The sequence below is a fragment of the Ranitomeya variabilis genome, chromosome 6, assembly GCF_051348905.1.
Source record: "Ranitomeya variabilis isolate aRanVar5 chromosome 6, aRanVar5.hap1, whole genome shotgun sequence".
Taxonomy (NCBI): Eukaryota; Metazoa; Chordata; class Amphibia; order Anura; family Dendrobatidae; genus Ranitomeya; species Ranitomeya variabilis.
In genome coordinates this window covers 539,459,729-539,469,522 of record NC_135237.1, presented here as the reverse complement: position 1 = coordinate 539,469,522, position 9,794 = coordinate 539,459,729, and positions in this window count along the sequence as shown.

Below are 9,794 nucleotides of genomic sequence, written 5' to 3'. Positions count from 1 at the left end.
ACAGGCAGCAGCAGCAGAGACTTAGTCCTGGACCAGGGGAGGGTGAGTAAAGCTCAGGTTTTTTTTTTCCCAAACTGAACCTGGGAACACAATTTTTATGAAAACAGATAAAAACACTTTAAGGATTCAGAATTTTCATCCATCTTGTTGCTTTTAAGCCAAGTCCTGACGCCAGAGTAGACATTATCGCACCTCCTGACAGGGGCGGAAGTACTGCGGTTGCGGCTATCACCCTACGTCCGGCCCCAGCGGGTGAAGGACCCGCCGACGCAAGCAAATACTTCAGCTGAATGCACGTCATTGGATAGGACCGTATTACAATACCCAAATTGTCAATTCACAAGAGTGGCGAAAAAGAAGATAGATTTTCTTTCCAACCACAGACAACCCAAATCAATGTCTACCCCGGCACTAAAGAGAAAATGGGTTCATTTTTCAGTTTTATTTCGGATATCAATTGGCTTTTTTTTTAATTCCCCATAAACACATTGGATGTAAAGTATTCTTGTATTGCTGCATGTATGTGCACATATGGCGGAAATGTATGATCAGATATTGGAACAACTGCACAATGGAGCAAAGCAAACAAGGCAGGAATCCCGTCATTTCCCTTGATCCATTCACTTTATGCTCCACAACAAATGTGGATGGTTGACAGCAGGAAATATTTCTCCTTGGTACAAGAAACACCTGACTTCTTGATCCAACAAACCACGTCTATATGACTGACAGCGGCAGGAGACTGCAAGATACAGCAAGAAGTTTAAGTGCAAACACAATACGTAAATGTCGTAAAGCGATGGTTTTTGTTAAATACATTTCAAACATATTTTCCTGGTGGTGGGCAAAGATTGAGTATTTAAAGAAAACCTTTTCTTTCCTCTTATTTTATTCACATTGCTCCACTGATTACTCCATTTTTTGTTTTTCCTAAATCCGCCATAGGGTTCCAGAGATATGGAGATTTTTATTTATTGCCAATTTCCTTGGTTTTTACTAAAGGGGCGGTGCTTACAGGTTTATTATGCAAATCAGCATAAAGACACGCCCCTGAGGATCCTGTGACTCCTATTACCTTGTAAAGACCAAAAAACTTGCACTAAATAAAAAGACCCATATCTCAGGAACTGTAATTTATATATATTTGTACGTTATTGGTATTTTTTATCCTACTTTGGGATTTTGCTCTTCTATAAATAATTATTGATCAGTTTGCTATTATTATTGATGTATATTATTTTTTTCGGTGGTGGCGCTGTTACAATATTGTATGCCATCTTCTGATATATAATGGAAAACCTTATTATGCCACGATTATACTTATTACATTTTACTCATAAAATTAAGAATTGGCTCGAGTTGGGACCAGTGCACACTATTCATATGTGACTGGTGGTTTGTTATAGTTTGGAGCTTTTTACTTATTTGATATGTTAAAAATTCATTATTTTATGAATTGTCTTGACCTTCTTCTTTTAAGCAGATTTGAGATAACTGATTGTTTGGGGTTTTTGTTTTATTATTATTATATATGTTAAGCAAAACAAATGAAATGCTCTTCAAGGAAAATCTGAATTCTAACGTCCTAGATATCGAAAAACAGAGGCGACCGATATAATAAAGTCACTCACTGACATGACGGATCTAGAAATTCATGGGAAGCTAGCTTATACATAGCAAAATAAAGAATAAAGATCATTACAAATATTTAGAATTTAGTCCTTTAAAATCTCAACTGATTAACACAATGAAGGGTCCACAAAGCATTTTTAGGTCAATGGGACCAGCTGCCGTGCCAGGTAAAGTCACCTGTACAGATAAGCAAAACCTGGGCGTAGATGGCAGCCCCCATACTGGATAATTCTTATTTTCTAAATAAAGATGGATCCTACTTGCCCTTCAAATTGGCAGATCTACGCCCATGTTGTAGAGGTTAGAGTCTGACTGATTAATTGAGTCTGTGGACAGGAGTCTTTTATATAGGTGACTATGTAAGACAGCTGTCTATAATGCAGGTAACGAGTTGATTAGGAGCCTCTAACTGGTCTGTAGGAGCCAGAACTCTTAATGGCTGGAAGGGGATCAAATACTTATTTCTCACTGCAAAATGCAAATAAATTTATATAACTTATACAATGTGATTTTCTGGATTATATTTTTGATATTTTATCTCTCAATGTTAAAATTAAGCTACCCTTAAAATTATAGACTGTTCATGTCTTTGTCAGTGGGGAAACTTACAAAATCAGCAAGGGATCAAATACTTATTTCCCCACTGTATATAGTCTATATAGCAGCAAGTTCTTGTTCTCACATATATCGTACCTTTCTGTTCACAGTACGGTGGTAATTGTTTGTGTAGTGCAGAGTATTGTGTGACGTGTGTATGCACATACTGCTATATGGTCAGATAACTCTTTGTTAATATTCTTATAATTTATAGTGTGGGGAGATGTTTCACTTTGTGGTTATTCCTGTAATATTATTCTTTTGTTCTCTAATATTCACCATTGTATATGTCATTACTAGTGATGAGCGAGTATACTCGTTGCTCGGATTTTACTGAGCAGGCTCTGGTGTCCTATATTATTTAAGATTGCTCGGAGGTTTAGTTTACTTTTCATGATTTGCGACTGCTTGACAGCCTGAATACATGTGGGGGTTGCCTGTTTATTAGGGAATTCCCACATGTATTCAGGCTGTCCAGCAGTCGCAAATCATGAAAACTAAACTAAATCTCCGAGCAGTCATAAATACTTGGAGGACACCCGAGCCTGCTCAGGAAAACCCGAGCAACGAGTACACTCGCTCATCACTAGTCATTGCATCAACTGAAAACAAACAAGTCAGATTTTTTTTATACCTGGCTCAGTGCGAGCCTGAGCGATAGCTTGTCTGGACATCTGTTCCCATACATTCATGGCTCGTACGCTGCAGCCTGCACACCTGCTTTACTGCGATTTGCATGGAGTTACAGGAAGTTTAAACCATCAGTCCATCATATATGGAGAGCAGGGATCGTCACAGAGTTCATTCACGCATCCCAGACAGTGGACGGCTCCGATATTGATGAAGAGGTTGGTTGTCATCTTGGAAGATCCAGGTGTTTTGCTGCAGATTGCACGGGCCTTTCATGTGGCATATGGCTTATTAGAGGTCTTCTAGCAATGTCTGGCTAATGGGAGAAAAACTTCCCAAACCGTAGCTCTTATTATAAGACTAGCTATGCGCTAAAATTCTGCATTTAGGCTATGTGCACACGTGCAGGATTTTTCGCGTTTTTTCAGCGTTTTTCCAGCCATTTTCCGCGGAAAAAAATGCTAAAAAAACGCTTACATAAGCATCCCATCATTTTTAATGCATTCCGCAATTTTTGTGCACATGCTGCATTTTTTTCCATAGCAGTAAAAAAACGCAGCATGCTCATTAATTTTGCGGATTTTTCTCGTTTTTGCTGCTATATTATTGCATTGGGAAGCTCCGGGAAAAAAACGTGAAAAATTCACAAAGAGAACTCACAAAAAACGCGATATAAACGCGAAAAATGTCCGGTTTTGTTCAGGAAAATTCTGCAGACATTCCTGAACATGTTCACATAGCCTTGAAGATCTTTGTCATGGTAGTAGGCAGTGTCAGATTGGGGTGCCAAGGGCCCACCAGTAACATTGACTTTGTGGGCCCATTATTCACATTCATACAAATATTACACAAATGTATTAATATAATTTATTAATATAATAATAAACTGGGTATTTTGATCAATGAATGATGACATGCTGCATTTTTTGTACAGACTGAATTATGCCAAGTGCTGCCCGCACAGAGGGGTTGGAAGCCCAGATCTGCAGAGGGGCCCGCCGGGGGATTCCCCAGTTTCCCTATGAGCCAGTCCAACTTGGTAGCATGACAGGACTGTGTTGATTTCAGAACGAAGCACCTAATCACTTATATGAATTGAAATAAGTGAGGAAAAGGGTAAAATTATTATTATTATTATTTATTGTTATAGCGCCATTTATTCCATGGTGCTTTACATGTGAGGAGGGGTATACATAATAAAAACAAGTACAATAATCTTAAACAATACAAGTCACAACTGGTACAGGAGGAGAGAGGACCCTGCCCGCGAGGGCTCACAATCTACAAGGGATGGGTGAGAATACAGTAGGTGAGGGTAGAGCTGGTCATGCAGTGGTTTGGTCGATCTGTGGTTACTGCAGGTTGTAGGCTTGCCGGAAGAGGTGGGTCTTCAGGTTCTTTTTGAAGGTTTCGATGGTGGGCGAGAGTCTGATGTGTTGTGGTAGAGGGTTCCAGAGTAGGGGTGATACGCGAGAGAAATCTTGTATACGATTGTGGGAAGAGGAGGTAAGAGGGAAGTAGAGAAGGAGATCTTGTGAGGATCGGAGGTTGCGTGCAGGAAAGTACCGGGAGACGAGGTCACAGATGTATGGAGGACACAGGTTGTGGATGGCCTTGTATGTCATGGTTAGGGTTTTGTACTGGAGTCTCTGGGTAATGGGGAGCCAGTGAAGGGATTGACAGAGGGGAGAGGCCGGGGAATAGTGGGGGGACAGGTGGATTAGTCAGGCAGCTGAGTTTAGAATAGATTGGAGGGGTGTGAGAGTGTTCGAGGGGAGGCCACAGAGCAGGAGGTTACAGTAGTCAAGGCGGGAGATGATGAGGGCATGGACTAGGGGTTTGCAGATTCTTGGTTTAGGAATGTACAGATCCGTGAAATATTTTTGAGTTGAAGGCGGCATGAAGTGCAAAGGGCTTGGATATGTGGTTTGAAGGAGAGATCAGTGTCAAGGATTACCCCGAGACAGCGAGCTTGTGGGACTGGGGAGAGTGGGCAGCCGTTTACTGTAATGGATAGGTTTGTTGGGGGGGTCGCATGAGATGGGGAAAGACGATGAATTCTGTTTTGTCCATGTTAAGTTTTAGAAATCTATTGGAGAAGAAGGATGAAATAGCGGACAGACATTGAGGGATTCTGGTTAGTAGGGAGGTGATATCTGGTCCAGAGATGTAGATCTGTGTGTCATCAGCATAGAGGTGATACTGAAAGCCATGAGATTCTATGAGCTGTCCCAGGCCAAAAGTGTAAATGGATAAGAGCAGGGGCCCAAGGACTGAACCTTGTGGGACTCCGACAGATAGGGGGCGAGGTGAGGAGGTGGTGTGTGAGTGGGAGACGCTGAATGCCCAGTCAGTTAGGTATGACAAGATCATGCGTCATGATCACGTTTGGATAGAACAAACTTTATTTAATTACACTGAGAAATGATGACTACAGCAGAGGAGGAACGTGCTGATCTTGAGAGAGAAAGTGTCTTATCTGTTCACGTAAACAATTTAGAGATGGAAGAGAAGCATCATTGTGTGGGGATTGAAAAGAGCTAGTAAGTTGTTTCCAATCAGATGATGGAGAAAAAGGCAACATCAGAAGATGAGCGTGCTGATTTTGGGAAAGAGAGTGACTTATCTGGTCATACAAATGTTTTTGAGATGAAAGAAAAGCATCATTTTGAGGGATCAAATAGAGCATCGGATGATGGCAATGATGGCGACCACTGAAGATGAGTGTGCTGATATTGGAAGAGATTGTGACTTATGCATTTGTTTTAGTGATGGTGGTGCTGCGGGTGACATTGCATCAGCATCAGAGCATATTGTGGACGATCATATCACATGAGGAAGTGATGACAACAGGAGAAGATGAGTCAGTGACTTATTCACTATTCATCAGAGATTTTGCAATAACGTTTAGCAAATGGAAGAATAAATTAGACCATATGTCTCATTATAATAAAAGCTGTGCATTTAGAAATGTTTGTCATGGCAGCGGGAGCGGAGTGTTTCGATTTTGAGAGGATGCAATGAAATACTCTCTTGTGACATCAATGAAATACTCACTAATGCGATTACAAGTGAATGAGCGCAATGGAAACATCTGACAAGTATAATGTCCTGATCAGATCTGGACAGAACAGCCTTTCGGTAATTAGAAATTACAGTCATTAAAAATAAATAATGACGGCAGCAGGGGAAGAGTGTGCTGACTTTGGGAGAGACAGTGACTTACCTCCTTGTTTAATTGTTTTAAAGATACCGAGGTTGTATGTGACAGGGAATCGTCATCATATGGCTAATCAAAAGAGCCAAGGATGCCGGGAGGTAAGAGCTGGTTCTCAGGGCTCTTGTCCAGCAGCCATAGATTGCTTACGGGGCCAATGGACTGGGTCCTGCGAAACGATTTGCAGCAACTCTAGGTCTAACCCAAAGAACGTAATTAATCCGAGGGTCAAGATACTTGCTGTACTTTTAGTTTTGGCAGATGGAAGTCCATGTGGGGCCTCATCCCACATCTTGGGCCCACAAGAGGATGTCACGAGCATAGCTGGAAGGAGTAACGAGGTTGCTTTCGCATTTGCCTCTTTTTCTAATGGGCCAGTCCGACCCATCATGGGCCCTGTGTTTTATTCTTTTTTTAACCTCTAAAATGAATAAACTGCTGAAGCCATTTCTGGTCTCTTCATTGCGGGAGGATAATCCTTTCTTAGGGATTATCCTTTACATCGACTTACATCCCAAGAGTTCTGCTCGCTATATCGGCACCGGGCAGGGATCTTCTTTGATCATCCATTGCTTTATTTAATTAGGATGCAGAAACATGAAGCGACTAATCCTCGCTAACAGGATGAGGGATTAATTATGCATTTCATGGCTTTCCGACAGGAAATGTTTATTGAAATGGAGAAAATGGGACATATTTGACCAAATAAATCCATTCTTCGGCCATGACTGACCATGGGCCACATTGCATAAAGCAGCAAGCCGTTTTCAAAATGCAGGTCAGAGAACATGGAGAAAGCATTTTTAATTTCTTTTTTTTAACCAGTTAGCAAATAGAATTTTTTTCAGCTTTACGTCTTTCGTGCAAAAAGATGCACATACATGCTTCAGTTGGTTGTGCCTTTAGCACAAAGTAAAACATGTATGTCATGGGTGATCTCACTGGCACAACAAGAGCAGGAGCAGCTACACTAACACAGGACGGGGGTAATCAGAAGGCCGGATAAATCGAATCAAGATTGGACCGTGGAGCTCGGACTAGCCGACAGCTCACCCTACCCAAGCGTTAGAGCTGCATGGAAATACATGATATTGTCACTCTTGGGTCGGGAGAGCTGCCGGCCAGTCCATGCACTCGATCTTGGTCTGATTTATAAGGCCATCTGACAATCGGGATTAGCAACTCTAATCAGGATTATTAAACCATTGATGCTCCACCATCAGTTTAGATCTGAGCCAGAATCATAATTACCAGGATTAAATTTGCAATATTGACAATTTTGGCCAGCAAAAAATGACCTCCAGGGTTGTCCAGTAATAATGACTTACAAAGACGTTAACTAGTAAAGACTCATAAATAAAGTGTAGAACATCATATAATGGCTAAAATGAAAAAGAAAAATACCTGGTTAAAAAATTACATAGCAAAAAACACCAATAAATTTTGTATTAAATTAGTTTTCTATAATGAAAATAAATAGCTGAGCTCTTTACACATTAGATAACCTTAATACCCATACAATAACGTTGTTCTATCTACTAATTATAAAGGTTTACACCAATCGTGAATTTTGTTATTTTTTTTTTTCTGCATTTTAAAATAAAAATAATATAAATAAAACCCTACAAAGTAACAGAAAATAATAATGCCTTAAATATGTGGCTCGGTCAGTAAAAAGCAAAATCCTCAAATAGCTATGCCAGCTTAAAAAATATGATGACAGATGAAATGAAGGGAGGAAAAATAAACAAAAAAATTAATAAAATATAGAGGACGTGCCAAAAGGTTAAAAGCTACTTATGTAGCTGCACAGGTATGAAGCTCTGTATGTAGACTTTATGATCTTTACCAAGGGAGCATTGCTCATACGGAAATAATCCAGTGCAGCCTAAAAACACACTCTCCGAGAATCCTGGACGCCACTCCCCCTTGTCAAAGACCCCAAAGCATAAAAAATATAATATATAAAAAAATAGAAAAAATCCCTATACTCACCTCACAGCCCCCATCCGGTTCTCATCGCATTTTCTGATCTCCGCTGCTCGCAGTTGTGCATAAAAGATCACCACATCTTGATGTAACAGTGTGTGATGTGACCTTCCTCACACATACACAGAACTGTGCTCTGGGGGATCAGAAGACGCAACAATGGCCGGACAGTTGATGATGAAGAACATAGGGCAGTGATGAGCGAACGTGCTGGGATAAGGTGTTATTTGAGCATGCTCGGGTGCTAGCTGAGTGTTTTCGGCATGCTCGAAAAATATGTTTGAGTTCCCGCGGCTCCATGTCTCGCGGCTGTGTGACAGCCACAACACATGTACGGTTTGCTTGTTTCTTAGGCAATCCCTGCTTGTGTTGTTGCTGTTGAACAGCCATGAGACATGCAGCCACGTGGACCAAAACACATTTTTCGAGCATGCCGAAAAAACACTCAGTCAGCACCTGATCATGCTCAAATGACACCATATCTGAGCACTTTAGCTCATCACTAACGGAGGGGTCAGAGAGGTGAGCGGTGAGGGGAGTATAAAGATGTTTTTATCTCTTTAATAACTATGGTTTTGAAAAATGGTGACCTGCAACTGAACCTGCATGACAGCAGAATGCTAAAAATTCACATTATGATTAGCGCAGATTTTTGTAAAATTTAAGTAGAATTAAATTACGTTTATTCTCTCACTTCTAGTCTTTAGCAAAGGAGAGTGACTCACAGGATTCTTCTCTGGCTGTGTTTAGACTGTTCTACATTATTACCCTGAGAGCCATACCCCATTTGTAAGGACTATGAAAATTATCACTATATAAAAAGGTCAATACAGCAGGTGAAATAAGAATTGAACAGGTCACCAAAGTGAGTATATTGTTAAAGGTGCTATTGACTTGAAATTCTCACCACGTAACAACCCATCTAATCCACACAGGAAAGTAAATCAAATCATAGGTGTCCATATGGGTAGTAATGAGTAATGACACAGAGAAAAAGTGAGTTATCTCAAGACCTTCACAACCTTATTGTTGCAAAACATACTGATGGCATTGGTTACAGAAGATTTTCTAAACTACTGAAGTTTCCAGTAAGCCCTCTTGGGGCCATAATCTAGAAGTGGAAAGATAATCATTTCATCCAGAACGGTCATGACCAGGTACTCCCTGCTAGATTTCAGACAGTGGAGTGAAAAGAAATATCAGAAGAGTTATCCAAGAGCCAAGGACCACCTGTAGAGAGATCCAGAAAAACCTGGAATAAGCAGGTACAATTGTTTCAAAGAAAACTACAAGTAATGCACTGAACTTCCATTGCCTATGTGCACACTCACTATGTAAAACTCCATTGCTGACCAAAAAGAATGTTCAATAGCGTTTACAGTTCTCAACAACATTTAAACAATCCTGTGATATACTCAGAGAATATAGTCTGGTCAGATGAGACCAAAGTTGAACTCTTTGGATGCCATAATACACATGATGTTTGAAGGCCAAAAGGCACTGCATATCATCCTAAAAGCACCATACCAATAGTGAAGTTTGGAGGTGGGAACATCATGGTGTGGGGCTATTTTTCAGCATACACCATATTGATGGAAGGATGAACGGACAAATGAACTGAGATATTCTTGATAAAAATGTACTGTTATCCACTTGGATGATGGAGACGAAACAATGGTGGACATTTCAGCAAGATAATGATTTCAAATTCACGGCCAAGGAAACTGTC